Below are 14897 nucleotides of genomic sequence, written 5' to 3'. Positions count from 1 at the left end.
TCCCACAACAGCCATTGTCACCTGCTATTTGGAAGAAAGGGAAGATCAAGCCTGAGCCATGCCAATAGATTTAGCCAGCTGAGCTTACTGATGACCTCTAGGGGGGCAGTTTCAGTGGGGTGGTGGGAGCAAAAGCTAGATCTTCAAGTGGCAGAAACTGGCCACATGATACTCGCCCAGCCCAGATCCCGCTCTCCCTAGACACAACTTCACTTCCAACCCCCCTTGCGGCTGGTCCAGCCATGTGAATGAGTTCTGGCTAATGCAATGTGAGCAGGAAAAGACGCACGGTCATCTCCCCTCCCTGCCGATCCTCCATGAGCTCCCTCTTCCCTGGTCTTCCAGCCGAGGCAGAGGATCCAGGGGCCTTGGGGACACCGAAGCCCTAAATGGAAGGAGCTTGGTGCCCGGGGACTGTATGAGGTCAGACTGGACAGGGCTTGAAGGAGTCAGACCAATGGGCCAGCAGGTGTGGAGACCCTGTGGTCAGCGGCCGAGGGGGAACGTCAGCAGGAACAGCAGCGACAGGGGGGGTCAGGGCAGTGCGGCAGAGAGGGCAGCTCAGATTGCAGAAGCCAGATCTGCTGGAGGGCTCAGCAAGGCAGGAGAACACGGGTGAGATGCAGGATCATTTCAGGCAGAGGGCGAAGCGCTCCCCACAGGGCCAGCCCTGGAGGTGGGAGGCCTCAGGGAATGCGTGGTAAGGCACTTGTTCTCACGTGCGCACACACAGGGCCGCACAGTCCCCCGGGGCCCTGGCTCTGAGCCCGCCCTTCACAGACGGGCTGCTCCCCCCAGGGCGAGCGGTCCTGGCCAGCCTGGTGAGGTGCTCACAGAAGCGTGTGCCCCATTTGGACCCCCGCTGAGCAGGACCCTGCCCCAGTCACCTCCTCGTGGTCCGGCTTCAGCTGATTCTAGTTCCTCAACAGTGGGGCTGGAGGGGCTCAGACCCACTTGGGGTCTCCTTCTAGTTCTTTCACTCACCTGTCGGTGACCTTGAGCAAGTCCCTTCCCCTCAGGCCCCTTCGTCTGTAAAGTGAGGAGGGGAGGCTGGAGGATTTTATAGTCTCTTGCACTACAAATTGCCATCATTCCCCTGAAACGTTTACATTCAGGAAGCTTTGGTCTGGTGCTCCCAGAGGACACCAGCCTCACAAAACCCTGACAAGGCCTCTAATTAAGGGGAAATTGTGCAGCCTCCAGCCCCTGCAAGTCAGAGACCAGGAGGAAGGGGAGCCTCCTCGGGCACGGGGGACTTGGGGTGACCCATGTTGGCATTGTATGAAGTCAGCAAGTCCACGGACCCCAGGAGGGGCTGCGGGCTATTTTCTTTCCTTCCTCTTCCTTTTTTCTTTTCTTTCTTTTTTTCTCTTTCTCTTTCATTCTTTCTTTTCTCTTTCGTCCCTTTCTTTCACCATCTACATTTGCAACGCGGCACTTTCCTTTCTGTTCTCATTTCTTGTTCCCTTTATGATAGAATCGCTCTATTCTCCACAACCCCCTCTCATTCCAGGGAAGAAGAGAGCTGGAGGGGGATGGGGAGTACTCTCCCGGTTTGCTTTTCTCTCTGTGGCCAACTTAGCTTGGCCTGGTTCTGCTTTTCCTGAAAGAAGAGAGTTGGGGCAGTCTTTTGCAAGGAAATTGCTCCTCTCCTCATCTACCCAAATATCTGTTTAAATAAGGGGGCAGATTTCCCCCACTCAACTGTGATTCAAGTTATTGTAAAAATAAATCTGTGTTCTGATCCTGTACCTACTGATGGAATGGGAAGGTGACAGCACAGGGAAGTGGACAGAGAAAACCCGGCTGGAGTAGAAAATGTCCTGAAGACAGTCCAGCATGAATGTGAGCTGACAGACAGAGGGCCAAGCAAAGCAGAAGGCAAGCACACCCTTTCCTGACCCAGCTGGATCTGACTTTTCAAAGCATAGGAGGTGCAGGGAAGATGCTGGCAAGGGTGCCTCCCCCTGCCCTCCACCCACCATGGGGTGGGGGTAGAAACCAGAGGGGGAGGCAAGGCCATGAGCTGCCGAACAGCCAGAGGAGACAGAAGCGGGCTTCTTCGGAAGGAGAGTGTTGTCTTTCTAAATCCCAGGCACTTGGAGAAAGGAGAAACAAAACAAAACATTTTTATTATCCAAATTCTAGAGGAAATGATTCTGCATAACAGCGGAACCTACTAGCTGCCAAAGTGGATGAGGAGTGATGTCCCTGCCTGAATTCACTCGAGGACTCTGGCTCCAGCATCTGTGGGACCTCCCCACAAGGTGCGTCTGCGGGGCACGTGGCCAGGCGCTGGGAGGCGGGAGCCCAACGCCGGGTCCTCTTGGTGGCCGAGGGGAGGCCCTGGTCTCGGCGTGGAACAGAGCAAGTCTCCTCGCTCTGCAGAGGAGGAGGATCCTCGGGCCTCACCGCGGCAGGCACCCAGCCACCGGCTCGGGCCGAGGCACAGACACAAAGCTCACGGGGCAGAGCAGCAGCGGGTGCATCTTCTCGTGCTCTTTCAGCGCTCGCTCAGGTGCCGCAGCTCCTCCGTCAGCTTCCCGAGCTCTCTCCGCAGCACCGCGTTTTCCTGCTCCAGGCACTCGTACTCCTGTGAAGACCAACGGGCCAAAGCGTTTCTGAAACCATTCCCATCTCACCAGGATCCTCACCTCCTTCTCACAAAAGCTTTACCCTTCACCATGTCCCAGCTCCCCCGTTCCGATTTGTTGGCTTAATGCCCTCTCCTCCCCCTGGAGTGACAGGTTCAGGAGGGCAGGGGCTCTGTTCTTTCAATGAACTTTAGTGAGGTATAATTTCCATAAAATATAATGCACCTGTTTTAAGTGTATAATTCATTGAGTTTTGACAAGTGCATACATCCGGGTTGATCAAGATGTATTGCAGACCATTTTCTCCACTCGGAAAAGCTCCCTTGTGCCTTTTGTAGTCAGTCTCCCCACACAGCCCCAGCTGCTGCTCTGCTCTCTGAAGGGCTGTGTTCTGTTCATGGCTATACCCCAGTACCTGGAACAGTGACTGGAACATAATAAATGTTGGTTGGTTACATGAATAAATGAGTAAACCACTCCCTACCCTGGCTTTACTCCAGCACGCAGCTGTGAAGTTTCCACTCTATGAGGTTATGAGGCTGGAACTGGAGGGGATAACAGACTCCCTAGCCCCACATACTGAGTGTGGAGAGCTTCCACATGTACTTCCCACTTGGACATCTCGCCTGTGTGGGCACGCCCTCCTTCCAAGGGCAGCCCTTGCCATCTCTGAACTGCTCTACTGGAAAGCTCCTCTCAATACTGACCCAGATTTTCTCTCCTTCAAACACACCTATGGAGCTTGCTCCCGCCTTATGGAACCTGTTGGAAGACAGCCCCCCACCACTCCCCCTAGGTGTTCTCTTTCCTGAGTTCCTTGGGTCCAGGACTTCCAGGCCATCTGCTCTGCTGGAGCCCTTCCCCCATACACACTGTGATTTGCCAGAATCTCCGGGGAAATGCCATTCCCAAAATGCAGGGCATGATTCTGGGGACAGCAGACCATGCTGAGGACAGAGGTATGGTGGTCCTGACCTGGAGACAAGCCCGCAGCCCCTCCTGGCTTGAAGTGCAAGCTTCACCGACATCTGCTGCTTTTCACTTGGACAAGTGATAATTTGGAGCTTAAGGGGAGGACTTTACATCTGGCTCCACGGAATTTCGCCTGCTTTGTTTGGCTACAGGCCAGCCTGGCAAACTTTCTGAATCTCGATTCTGTTGTCTCATGGATTCGTGATAACCCGTAGCTTTAAGCCACCCATGCACTTGGTGAGCAGGTGTTCCTTTCCTTCATCCTGCCAAGTCATTAATAAGTTCTGAGTGCATCTCACATTGAGTATGCATTGCTGCCCCACATATAACACATTACATTTCCTGGGTGCACTGTCCATCACCCCTTCTCTCTTATTAGTAATATTTAAGAAATATCACCAAAAAGGTCAGAGAAAAGCCCCTGAGGACACACATGAATTCTTGACTCTGTCCCTTTACCAAAGCTGTTCTCCTCTACTGCCTTCCTTCTTTTCTTTCCAGGTAGGCTTTTCTGATCATGGCCCATCTGAGCCGCGTCTTCTATCACATGTTCTATTCAGTCTTGTGTCACACTCAGTCTCATATTAAAAACGTCTCTCCCCAGAGATGAGAACAGTCTCGCCCTGGACTGCTGCCCGATGCACCGCAGCGCCAGCATCTAAGTGCTCCATGCCTCCTGGGCCTCAAGCTGCCTCTCTCAGCCCCTACCTGTCCTCCCCCTCTAGGCAACTCCCTTTTAGAACCGAGGGGCCCAGAGGCGCTGCCGGCAGAGGAGAGCTGAGCCGTTCCTCCCTCCCTTCCCAGCCCAGCTCCCAGCAGGGTCGAGAGCAGCTTCGAGGCAGCAGGCCTCACACCTTCTCCCCGCGGGCTGTCCTGGGGCAGAGCTTGGCGGTCCCGGCTGGCGCACCAGCCCCCATCAGCCCACCACCCCAGCCCCCAGCTCTCCCCTGGCCTCTGAGAAGCTCTGGTCCTGGAGCTGGGATTCAGTCCACAAACCCAACAAGAAAGCGCCCTAGGGTCCAGATGGGAGGAGGGAGGTGGTGGCTGAGGTGCCCTGGGCAGCCTGGGGGAAGCGGAGGGGCTTTGGCTCTTTACACACGCCCACCTCACACTCGGGCACTCGACCCTGTGACCTTCAAGTGACAGGGAGAGTGAACTTGAAGGTGCCAATGAGCTAACACTTCAATTAGTTTCCCAAGAACAGGAAGCGCTCTTCTTTTGGCAGACTGTTCCAATAGCCTCTGCCTTTCTATAGTCACTGAATTCTGGGTGAAGGGCTCTGAGCTTCTGCGTCTTCTCTCTGGAAGGCATGAGGAGGAGGCCGTGCCTAACGCTCCCTGAGGTGCCATCGCTTTCCCCACACCCCGGCTCAAAAAGCCTCCAGAGCTGGCATCCCAGGCCACCTGCCGTGTCCTCAGGGGCCTTCGCTTCTGTTTTACCCATAAATCTGCTGAGGGACTTTCATCAAACTGAGGAAATAAAAAGGAGAGAAGTCAAAATCTTCTTCAGGTGAAATCAGTTATTCAAAAATAGAAGAGGAGCTGGGAGGGGATTTGGAGGAGGCCAGGAAACACTGAATGGGAACAAAGGAGAAAGAGTAAAACCCACTTCCCATTGAGAAGTTGTCTGGACTTAAACTAAAAGTAAGCGAGGAACATCAAACCCTTTGTTATTTCCACAGATCATCAGTTTTGCTCAAAGCCTGCTGAGTTTCGAAACATTTGCCACAGGAGGGTTTGAGGTAACTGTGCTGGCTTCATTGGGTATTTGCCAGGAAACAGTTTCAGAGCAGAGATCTGAAAACTAAAGGTGATGAAATCACTGCAAGCCCCAGCCTTCCTTCACAAATTAAGTGTGTAGGACGGTGGTTCCCAATCAGGGCAATTTTGGCCTCCTGGGAGACATTTGGCAATGCCTGGAGATGCTTTTGGTTGTCACAACTGGGGGAGCCAGATAGTACTGCATCGGGTGGGCAAGGGCCAGGGTGCTAAACCTGCTCCAGTGCCCAAGACAACCTCCCACAGTGCAGAATCACCCAGCAACTCAGGTCAGCCGTGCACAGGCTGAGAAGCCCTGGCCTGAGCACATAAAAGGCTCTGACAGGAGAACAAGGCAGTATCTCAGGGTTGGGATCCTGGGTGCCTCTCAGGCAGAGGAAAGAATCAGGGACTACTAAAGAGGCCCAGGTGAGCACCAGGCACCGGAGATGATGACTAGATGGGAAGGAAAAGAAGTGGAGGAAAAGGTCATTGGGGACACAGTCATACAGACCCCGTTTCACAACTGAGAAAACCGAAGCTCTGGGCGATACGATGACTTTTGCAAGGTCGCAGACACTTGAGACGGCATCCCTGATTGCAAGGTCAACTGCAGCTCTCATGCAGTGACAGCAATTCTGCTTTCAGTCCCCTCTGCACTGGCCCAAATTTCCCCGCGGTGGTTCCCAGCAGCAAGGAGCTGTAAGAGCTCAGGAAGTCTATCCCAAGCCTTAAGCTGATAAACTTCCCAGCAGAGAAACTGTGTCACCAGCAAGGCCTGTGCCAGTTAGTGTCATAATCAGTTTCTAAATCAAGTAGATACTGACATGAAGCATTCTCTTAGAATGTGCAATCTCTGAAAAAACCATGGCAACACATACCACAACCCAAGTGTTTTGTCAGTTTGTGACATTCGGGGCTTTCTAGGATGGCATCGCTGCTTCTCTCTCAGTCTTACACCTTGGGTGCCTGGTTTGAACCAGTCTGCCCCACTTGTGTGCCACCTTCCAGCTTGTCTGCAAGACCCTCACTGATTGCCTTGGTTGCCATATGTGAAATGAGGACTCAGGCGTGTGCTTAATACCCAGAGACGAATAGGGGTTGAAATCCCCATGTGAGCCTTCAACGCATTGAAGGGCTGGTTCAAAAGCTCACAGTGAACAACGAGACACACAGAGCTGTGTTAGGAACTGCTTCTCATCACGAGCACCCACTTTTAGCAACCACTACCCTGGAGGGAAAACTTTAACCCAAGAGTGTCCCAGTCTCTCTCTCCCTCTGGCTTGCTTAGGCTTTTCCCCAGTCCTGCCCTCCAAGGAGCTACTGCCTCGATGGACCACACCGTTGGCTCTGGTGATGGCGAAATGGGAGGGGACGGAGGGACCAAGAGACTCGCAGAAGCTCAGGCTGGAGGAAGGTTTTCAGGGAGGTAGAGGTGAAAGAGGCACAAAAACACTTGGGTATGTATGCAAGGTGGGCAGGGAGAAAAGTGAGTGGCTCTAAATACTCCCCTTCATGGTACTCAGGAAAGGCAGGTGTAAGAACTTGAGTTACTTTGAAATACTTAACAATGCTACCCCAACAGTGCGGGGTACAGGACGACAGGTTAATATCTCCAGAGAGCAGCAATCATGGGCTATCGGGGGGCTGTTTTCATTGCTCCCCAAATGAATTTGCCTCACCCCAGCTTTGAGGAGAGTGTCCACACATGTGTCCAGCTCCCACTTTCCCCTCCTGGAGGTGGTGGGAAGCCCAGAAGACCTGCACAGCTTTCTGCTGAGACCTACAGGGCACTAGACGCTCTGCCTTCACTCATCAGGACACTGTAAAATTAGTCTTCACTACATTGGTCAACCAGATACTGCCACCCTTAACATGTAGTTTTTTTCCCCAAAGTTTAAAAAATTGCCATTCCCACACACAAAAATTAATTCAAAATGGATCAATGACCTATGTATAAGAGCTAATACTATAAAACTCTTCCAAGAAAACATAGGAAAATATCTTCAGGAACTTGTAGTAGGCAACAGATTTTTAGATTTTATGTAAAAAGCATAGGAAACAAAAGAAAAAATTGATAAAATGGACTCCATCCATTTTCAAGCTTTTGCTTATCAAGAAAGCGAAGATAGGGAAACGGACTTTGGCCCAGTGGTTAGGGCGTCCGTCTACCATATGGGAGGTCCGCGGTTCAAACCCCGGGCCTCCTTGACCCGTGTGGAGCTGGCCCATGCGCAGTGCTGATGCGCGCAAGGAGTGCCTTGCCACGCAAGGGTGTCCCCCGCGTGGGGAGCCCCACGCACAAGGAGTGCGCCCGTGAGGAAAGCCGCCCAGCGTGAAAAGAAAGTGCAGCCTGCCCAGGAATGGCGCCGCCCACACTTCCCGTGCCGCTGACGACAACAGAAGCGGACAAAGAAACAAGACGCAGCAAATAGACACCAAGAACAGACAACCAGGGGAGGGGGGGAATTAAATAAATAAATAAATCTTTAAAAAAAAAAAAAAAAGAAAAAGAAAGCGAAGATAATCTACAGAATGGGAGAAAACAATTGGAAACCACACATCTGAGAAAAGTTTAATAGTCAGAATATATAAAGTACTCCAACAACTCAACAAGAAAAGCACAAAGAACCCAATTTAAAAATGGGCTAAGGATTTGAACAGACATTTCTCCAAGGAAGATATTAAAATGGCAAAAAAAAAAGCTCATCATTAGCCAATAGAGAAATGCAAATTAAAACTGCAATGAGATACTACTTTATACACTCTAGGTTGGCTCTTATTTAAAAACAACTGAAAATAACAAGTGATGGTGAAGATGGGGGAAATAGGAACCTGCGTACATTACTGGTGGAACGTAAAATAGTGCAGCTATCGGTAGTTCTTCAAAAAGTTAAACACCGACTTTCCATATGACCCAGCCATTCCACTCCTAGATATATACCCAAGAATTGAAAGCAGGGACTCAGACAGATGTTTGTACACCAGTGTTCATCACAAAAGGTGGGTGCAACCCAAGTGTCCATCAACAGATGAATAGATAAACAAAATGTGGTATATATCCATGTTATGGAATATTATTCAGCTATAAAAGAAGGGAAGTGCTGGTGTGTGCTACAATGTGGATGACCCTTGCAGACATCAGGTTGAGTGAAGTTAAGTCAGACAAAAAAGGACAAATATTGTATGATTTTTCTTACAGGAAATTCTTAGAATACGTAAAGTCATAGAAACAGAAAGCAGAGTAGACGTTACCAGGAGTGGGAGGAGGAAGGAATGAAGAGTTACTATAAAAGAGTATGTTTTGGTTTGGGATGGATGATGGTTTGGAAATAGATGGTGGTAAAAGTTCATAGTATCGTCAATGTCCTTAAATGCTGAACAATTGTCCACTTGAAATGGTTTAAATGACTTTTTATGTTATGTATACTTTACTACAATTAAAAAGAAAAATAGTCATTCGATGTTCTACCACTAAACTATTGGTCATATAGAATATAAGTCCCTGTAACTAAGATGCCCTCCCTGGAAGGAAGCTGGGGATAGACAGGGAAGGATTACCCACATGGCACCCTTTAGTTCAGAGAGGATAGTTTTCTTGCTCTGCAGAGGGTTTGGTATGTATTTCATTTTCCGGAGCCAATCACCCACTCCCTCATACTCCCTTGTGACCAGGGACACGTGTGCAGCTAGTGAGGGTGAAGACGCGTGCTCTAGCTTTGAGATCCATTCACAGATGGAGTCCCTGTGCTGGCCACCTCGGCACTGCACTCCTCAACAAAATGGCCTGCCAGGCGATCTGCCGGTGACGTTATCAGATCCATTCCTCCAGCTCCACAGAGACAGAGGAGAAGGAAATGTTCTTCCATGGAGGCACTGGGCTTCAAATCCACCAGCCCCACTTCTGGAAAGGGTAGCTGGCACAACCGGTCATGTGACACAGTCTTTGGACAAGAGAACAGGTTAGAAGCCCTAGAGAAGGACCCTCTACCCACGGTTCTAAGAGGGATCAGGCGGGAGTAAATGTGGGACCACCTCTAAGTTTCCCAGGCACCTGGTTTCCTTGGTTATCAAACCCAACAATGACAGAAACCGAGAGAGATCCGATGCTCCACCTGGGCAGCTTTTTTGACACTAGTAAAGATTTATGTTACCTTCTGTGGCAGGCAGACTCGTACACCACACCTCTCCCCAAGGTGTCTACATCCTAATCTCTGGAACCTGTGAATGTGTTACCTGACATCCCAAAAGGGACTCTGCAGATGGGATTAAGTTAAGGGTCTTGAGATGGAGAGTTATCCTGGGTTATCTGGGGGTTCCAGTGATACCACAGGGGTCCTAATAAGAGGGAGGCAGGAGACTCAGAGGAAGAGATTTGACAAGGAAGCAGTGTCAGTGTGATATACTGAGAAAGACGTGGCTGGCCGTTGCTGGCTTTAAAGATGGAAGGAGACCAGAAGCCAGAGAATGTGGGAAGCCTCTAGAAGCTGGAAAAGGCAAGGAAATGGTTTCTCCCTTAGAGTCTCTACAAGGAATGCAGCCCTGCCAACACCTTGATGTTAGCCCAATGAGACCCATTTCAGACTCTTGACCTCTGACATTGCAGATGGTACATTTGTCTTGTTTTAAAGCCACACAATTTGGGGCAATTTGTTCCAGTAGCAATAATAATTTCCGAATTCCTTTCTAATACAGCTTACTTCTCTCTTTATGACCCAGTGACAATGCCTTGCCCACAACGGTGCCTAATAAACATTTTGAGGGAACGGATGTGGCTGAAGTAGTTGAGTGCCTGCTTCCCACATGGGAGGGCTGGGGTTCGGTTCCCCGTGCCTCCTTAAAACAACAAGCAAACGAACGGTAAAACCAACTCAGGGGAGCAGATGTGGCTCAGTGGTTGAGCATTGGCTTCCCACACCCGAAGTCCCAGTTCAATCCCTGGCCCCAGTATCTCAAAAAAAATACAAATTAAAAAAAAAAATTCTGTAACAGATCGACCGAACTTTGCTCCACGAAAGATCTTTACTCAAGACACTTTGTTACCCGTACACATAATCACGAGGGACTTACCATTGAGTGTCTCCTAGTATTTTTCATACTCGTGAGTTTGCCTGTGGCTACGACTGGAAGCTTCCGAGAGGAAAGGCCCTGGCTGTTCAGCAGCACGTGTGGTAGGAATAGGGGACCCCACATGAACGAGGGGCCACTGCTCTCTCCTGGGAGTTATTTGGTGACATGAAGTGTGAACTGCGATTGCTTCAGGAACAAGAGGGAAGGAAGAGAAGAGGCAAAGGGCATCACAATTCTTCAGTAGAAGTTTTACAGAACTAATAAAGGCTGGGAAGGACCTTCTCCTTCCCCTAGTCTGGAGAAACCCTTCCACCCTGGGGGTTTCTGTAGAATTTACGCAGAGAGAAAGGGTCAGCCTATGGAATGACTGTGAAACAAAAACTGCTGTAACAAGTGTGTCCTCTTTCTAGGGCCCCAAACTTCCCACTCCCAGGAGAGAATCTGACATTTGTAACTTATGCCCAGGTGAGACTGTCTACCTGCGGGTCACCTCTCCTTGGAGGTGAACACGTTCCCTGTTCATTGTTAGAGTTTACAGAGATTTTTCTTGCCCCTCCTCAACAATAACACCTCAGCCTCCTAAGCAGTCGAGACCTCCCCACCCTACCCCCAGGGTTGCTGCTGAGACAAGCTCTGGCAAGAAAGCAAGGCGGGAGAGAGCCAAACCAAAATCTTGATTCACACCAACCCAGTGCAAAAAGAAGAGCACGAAATTGTCACCAACCCTCAAATAGATCCTTGGACACTTTCAAGGGCAATTTCTGATGGGGAACACTTCCCATGCCCTGGTGGTGGGGTTGTGTGGGATTATGCACAAGGGCCAAGGAAGAGAAGAGTGTGGGATAAACCCCTCATTTTAGAGATGGGTTATGAGAAAGATGGTTAACTCCGTTATAATTTGTAGATGGTGGGAAGAGAAATTTCTGGGTAAACAGACATTCTGTTATTAACAGGTTTCATCTGAGAAGCCTACAGCGGACCTCTATGAAGACATCTAAGCATATTGATATTGGAGATTTGTGGTCTCGAGTCCTGGAAAGAGGTCCCACCTGGAGGTATAACCTGAGAGTTATCAGTGGCAGGAGAATAGGTTAAATCATCCCAGATGAGAAGAAAACAGAGCCAAGTCCGAAATCCTGGTCAACATACCGACATTTAAAAAAAGACAAAGAGGCAGAAAATCTAACAGAGAGACTGAGAAAAAGTGGTAAGAGGAGCAGAAGAAGTAGGAAGAGTGATCTTTTAGAAGTAAATAGGGGAAGTTTTCAAGAAGGGGGTCAGGGATGTGGAACGTTCCATTGTGGTCAAGGTTGATGAGATCAGAAAAAGCAGCCTCTGGATCTGGCAATGGTGGCACTACGGCCACAGAACCAGCCTCTGTAGGTAATGTGTGTGTGTGTATGTGTGTATGAGTGCATGACTGAGCATATGTGTGAGAGAATCACGTGAACGTGTGCAGAAGTGTGTGTGTGAGCGCATGTGTGTGTGAGTGGGGGGGGCAGAAACAGTCACAGTGAACTGGGGAATAAACAGCAACTGAGGACGTGGAGACAACAAGTGTAAGTTACTCTATTTAAGCAGCAGGGAAGTGAGGGAAGGAGAAATGGAGCAATAGCTTGACAGGGAATTAGGATCAAGAGGAGGTTTTGTTTTGCTTTATAATAAAAATAAATTGAGTGAGAAGGACCAGTGGATAAGGGTGAAATGAAGATGTCAATGAGCAAAGCCTCAGGGCTCCAGGCTGTGGGACCCCTGGTGCAGCCCTGTGGGGACCCCAGAATTAGACGCCTGTGTTGCTGAACGGGTGTGATGAGCCTGTGACCTCATCACCACGGCCACGTGGCCCTTCCCCAGCCACAGACTCACCTCATGGAGTTTGTCAGCCTTTTGGGTCTGCTTCTTCCGACTCCTCTGAGCAGCAACTCAGTTTTTTTCTCTTCTCCTGACCTTCCTGGCATCGTCCCCGGGGCTCTGGGGGAAACGTCTGGGCAGGTGTGGTGCCGAGGCCCCTCCCCTCCCCCTTCTCGGCTCTCCCTTCACTCTGCATTGCTCATTGGTCTCACCGTCTGATCTGTGGTCCACAGCAGCGCTGGTTGACACAGTGATGACCCCTGATTAAGGAGCACTCACCAGGTGCCACGACTCTGCTTGGCCCTACAACCACCCTGAGAAATGTGAGGTGTGACCTGCAGTTAAAAGATGAGGAATAAGAAACTCGGAGAAGTTAAGGAACTTGTTCCAGGTATTACAGCTAGTAAGTGGTTGAATTGGGAAGTGGAACTCAGGTCTGCTGGACTCCAAACCAACCTTCAAAAACCTCTTCCCTATAGGGGAAGAATTGTGGTGTCAATGCTGTTCATCTGGGACTGGAAAAGCCCAGAGGGCATCTGCTTTCTGGAACTTTCTCTGTGCCGGGCCTTATACCACCACACACAAATAGGTACTTTTGATACTGTGAGCAAATCAGGATGACACTTACAACTCATTGGAACCGCATAACTCTACCAACACACCAAATGATCTTACCGCTGGCAATGTACTCATTTGAACAATGCTTACTGCCATTTTGTTGCAGAGTGAATCAGAAATCAAGTTCACGAGGTATCTGTAAAACTTTTAGCTCTCTATGAGGTTAGTCAAAATAGTCAAATCCTTCAAGAGTTACCATGAAACCAGTAGACAGAAAAATCTCCCACCATGGTAAAAATACTTCATTGGGCTATAGAAAACATGGAGAAATAGAGTAGTATTTTGCTTTCCAGAACCCTGTGGGAAGACACCAAGGGGATGGTGGTGGAATATCAACATTAATGAGTTTAAAAACCAAGAAATGACATGGGACAAAAACACAGGAAAGCCACTTAATTATTAATATTAATGGAAAGGAAAATATTGATAACACAAAATAATGGATATTTTTGGTTATTCTATCTGGTCTTATATTTCAAATGAGCAAGGCAAACATCCAATCCCCAAGTTACTGCAGGTAAAGAGGTTTTTAGTGTAATGCAAGAAGATGAGAATAAAAGGAGATGGATGAATAGCATACGTAAAAAACAGGAGTGGCCTGAAGACAACACTTAAATGAACAGAGACAAGGTATAAAAATGTAGTCTTCTAGCAACAGAGAAGACTTGGTAACTATAACCAGGACACTACAGTTAGACCCTGAAGAAATGTGAGCAAGGAAAAAAAAAAGGGGGGGGGGTGAGGGGAATGTGCTGGAGAGGACAGAATTTCAGCTTTGAATCACACCAGTCCTGGTTTTGGCTCTTACTATCACTTTCTGGGTAAGTGGCTTAACTTCTCCAAATTTTCATTTCCTTATCTGTTGTGTGATTCATTCATTCTTTCAATAAATATTAACTGAGCACACACAACCCAAAAATTGGTTGGTAATCTCATGGAGCTTTCTTTCTGACAGTCTAATACTTGTGGCTGGCATAAAATGAAATGAGATTTCGCCCTGAAACTCCTTTCTCACAAAAAACCTGAGAGGTTAATGTTATACTCATTTTACAAACGGGGTCAGGAAATAGCCCAGTGCATGGCAAGACCGAGACCCAAACTCAGGTCTGGGTGACTCTATAAGAAATATGTGCCAGGCGCCGCGTTGAGGGTGGGAGGTGGAAAGAAGAAAAGACCTATTCTGCGTCCTAAAGCAGAGTGTCAAGTTCCTGGACGGCTTTCCCCGTGGGCAGCCTTGTCTCAGTTTCCTGAGTGCGCAGCTGTCAGCGTGGCCAGGGACAGCCCAGAGGCCTGACTGGAAGAGGGCGAGGAGGTTCCTCCAGCGCTGGGGGTGGAAACTGCGCCCATTGTGGGCCCCCACCTCGCACCCCTAGGCTGACCTTTCTGGTATTTCCCATTAGGGCGCAGCTGGAGGGCACATGGGGAGTGGTTGGACACGAGCCACCCCCTTGAGGGGGCCGATTTCCCCTCTCCGCACGCTGGCGCCCATCCGAACAGCCCAGGAGGGCCAAGCTCGCGGGCGGCGGGGTGGCAGCCACGGGCGGCTCAAGGACGGGGCGGCGCCCAGGGCAGAACAGATCCCACTTGCCGGGAGCGCCAGCGGTGCGGCCGGCGCCCCGGAGCTTCTCCTCCTAACCCGGCGCGGGAGCCGATCACCCCTTCCCCCAGGCGCCGCGGGCGCTGCGCGTGCGCTGCGGGAGCCAGGACGTAAGAACACGCGTGAAACCTGGACCGCCCTCCCGCCGGCCACCCCACTCCTCTCGCAGCGCCCTCCACCCCCTCACCTCGGCAGTCACCACTCCAGAACCCCAGGCCCTACCTCCTCGCTCCTCTGGGACCCTCGGCCCCGCACCCCCGTGGGTGTCCCTGGGCCTCTAGCCCACTACCTGCGGCTGCGACTGGTTCCCGGGCGCCGCGACGCTCCTGTGCAGGACGCTGCCGGCGGCCGGGAGCCCCTGCGACATGCCCGGCGCTCCTACGGCCCGGCCCGGCCCGCCCGCAGCGCCGCCGAGGAGCGGCCGCGGCCCGCGCGCCC

General features: G+C 50.5%; 1 long non-coding RNA gene across 3 annotated transcripts; it reads right to left on the bottom strand.

The window, feature by feature from the left end:
• Positions 1 to 2113: 2113 nt before the first annotated feature.
• LOC101435467 (uncharacterized) lies at positions 2114 to 14419 on the bottom strand. 3 transcript variants are annotated; one of them, XR_011645327.1, is made up of 5 exons: positions 12457 to 14419; positions 12260 to 12364; positions 10394 to 10579; positions 2820 to 3021; positions 2114 to 2593 (listed from the first exon to the last, which is right to left on the bottom strand). It is a non-coding gene; the product is annotated as an uncharacterized lncRNA (long non-coding RNA). The 3 variants fall into 3 exon arrangements; XR_011645325.1 differs by having other exon boundaries at positions 12260 to 14419; XR_011645326.1 differs by lacking the exon at positions 2820 to 3021 and having other exon boundaries at positions 12260 to 14419.
• Between the last annotated feature and the right edge of the window lie 478 nt (positions 14420 to 14897).

This window comes from Dasypus novemcinctus, chromosome 13 (genome assembly GCF_030445035.2).
Source record: "Dasypus novemcinctus isolate mDasNov1 chromosome 13, mDasNov1.1.hap2, whole genome shotgun sequence".
NCBI classification, from domain to species: domain Eukaryota; kingdom Metazoa; phylum Chordata; class Mammalia; order Cingulata; family Dasypodidae; genus Dasypus; species Dasypus novemcinctus.
This window is presented reverse-complemented; position numbering and strand designations above follow the sequence as displayed.